Consider the following 2,712-nt stretch of genomic DNA (forward strand, 5'->3'; position numbering starts at 1 on the left):
GGTGGGAGGGGGGAGAGAAGGGGAGAAGGGAAGAGGAATGGGAATGGGAAAGACAGTAGACTGAATCATACATGACTTTCCTATGTTTGTATATGAATACACGACCAGTTTAACTCCATATCATGTACAACCAGAAAAATGGAAAGTTAATACTCCATGTAATGATATGTCAAAATACATTCTACTGTCATGTATAACTAAAAAGAATAAAAAATTAAACAAAAAATCCAATTAAAGTGTTCACAATATCCTAGTCTATTTCAACAAATTTTTAATTGATCATTATGCCTATAGTAGAAATTGTAGGTTGGCTCACCCCATTCCATTCTCTAGGAAGGCCAAGAAAGCTTATAAACTATGTGACTGACTCCCTTGCAGCTACAAGAGTTCTACCTGCAAATAGTCTGAACTTGCAAAAATAGGTTAATTAGGTTCTGGCAAATAGAGGGAAGGTGAAACCAGTTTCTTGTCCCTTTTGCTATTTCTAATTATAAGGGAAGTCATGGCAGTAGCATTGTTCCATTCCTCTTTCTCCAGAAAACTGATTAGTAGTATTGATTCTTCACTGGAGTTTCCTTCTCTCTAAATCATAGGTACATGGAGGTATTGTTGAACTTGGAATTCCATTGAGGCCTCAGAGGTAACAATTACTTACATAGGTCTGTTCAAAAATTTTCTGGGAATTTTAAATGAAGACCCTGACTAGAACCTGCTCCAAGTCTAACCATTTTAAACTTCTAACTCCTTATAATCTTTTCCTGACTAAGATAGTGATTAGTTTCTTCAGTTAGTATTCAGTGTAGAAATGTCTGTGTCTTCCATTTCCTCATACAGCTTATGTAAAATTAGCACACCTATTTTGAAATTCCTGTTTGGAAAGTGTCAACAACTCCCCCACTTTCTATGGAATAAAATCCACACCTCTTATCCTGATGTTTAAATTCTCTCAACTTGCTAAGAAAGCTGATGCTTCCTTTTAAAGAAGTGCTGTTCCCCTAGTTTGGGAGGCTAGCCTGGATAGTGCCAGATCAAGAAGCAATTCAATTCTACAGTTCAAAGCAGTAAAATACCTCCAACACATTTACATACCAGCTATCATCATCTTTAAAGGGAAGTGGTCTGATTCAATACTTTTATTCTTATAAATTTTGAGTCATCTGTTTGACAAAAAAGGCAAAAGCATTCAAAAAGGAAGTTATACAGAGCCTTGAGAAGACATTATCTAGGTCCCAATTTGCTTCAGTCTCTTAAGGAATTTGGGTCATGATCCTAATTCAGATAATCAGATGTTGATTTCCAGTGTGACCAACTACAAAGCCTCAGCTAAAGAATCAGGAAGAAGTCTGGGGGGGAAATATAATCCTGAATAGTAAGTAAGCTGTGCCCTGAGAAGAGGGTGTGCCACTGGCATGAAGCCTGCTGGGGAATGGTAATTGTCAGATTGTGGCCAAAGACAGGTCACTTCCTCCCTGCCATTGGGAAGCTAACCTGATCCTTAGCACCTAAATCCTTAGGGTAGAATTGGGGCTGGTCACAGTTCCCATTCATCTAACGAAGAAAAGTGGTGCATTATCCCTCTCCTTCTTTCTCCTAAAACACATAAAAGAGTTAGAAAAAAGGAGTTCCCAACAAAGCCAGGGGGAAAATTACATACCCCAGTTAAGCAAGTCTGTGACTCAAGTTGTTCAGGGCAGAACCATATTATAAAGATGGAACAGTGCAAAACAGTGGGAAACATGTCCATCCACTTAAAAAACTTAAAAGAGTTTTAACAACAGACCATCAGTTCCAAATACAGACCCTTAATTATTAATCTTTGAGTTCTTTCAGTGTTGTGGAGGGCAGTGCTTTGCATGTTTAATAATGCTTCCTAAAACAAAGAATTTGAAAGTACAATGAAAGGTGAGAATAAAACAAAGACCTATGATGTTTATAAACTATCTCCATTAAAAAAGAGTATATTCTCAGGGCAGGTCAAAGGGTATCATGGACAAACACTTAAATGTGGTGACTTCTTTTGACTGCATATGAACACTGAATCTTTCATAAGATCTCGCTACTATATGTACTAACTTATGCTATAGTTTCACATCTTATACTCTTAACCTAAAAAAAGGTAATATTAATAGGGTGACAAAACTTGCATGAACCAGGAGGCCTTCGGTCAGTATAAAAGAAAAAATTATAAAATTACATTGATATGCTTAAGATCTTCAAATACATTAGGTGAAGAGCAAGGTGCAACACTGTGTAATGCTATCATCTGTATAGGAATGAACAAAAATGACAATCATAGGAATTTGAACAGAAATTAAAAATCTGGAAAGACTCACAAGAAATGAGTATCATGGATTTTTTTTCTGTAATAGCTAGATGGGTAGTAAAAGGGACACTGTCCTTTACCCTTATGTACTTTTTTTTTTTTTTAATTTTTTTTAATATTTATTTATTAGTTTTCGGCAGACACAATATCTTTGTTGGTATGTGGTGCTGAGGATCGAACCCGGGCCGCACGCATGCCAGGCGAGCGCGCTACCGCTTGAGCCACATCCCCAGCCCTACCCTTATGTACTTTTAAGATTTTGGACTATGTTTATATTAACCATTGAATAAAAAGTAAACATTTTAAAAATAGAAAAAAATTTATCATGAGAATGAAATGACAAAAGCATGAAAACAGAACAAACTATATTCATTACCACACACAGCAAA

Source organism: Marmota marmota, unplaced genomic scaffold, assembly GCF_001458135.2.
Source record: "Marmota marmota marmota unplaced genomic scaffold, marMar, whole genome shotgun sequence".
NCBI lineage: Eukaryota > Metazoa > Chordata > Mammalia > Rodentia > Sciuridae > Marmota > Marmota marmota.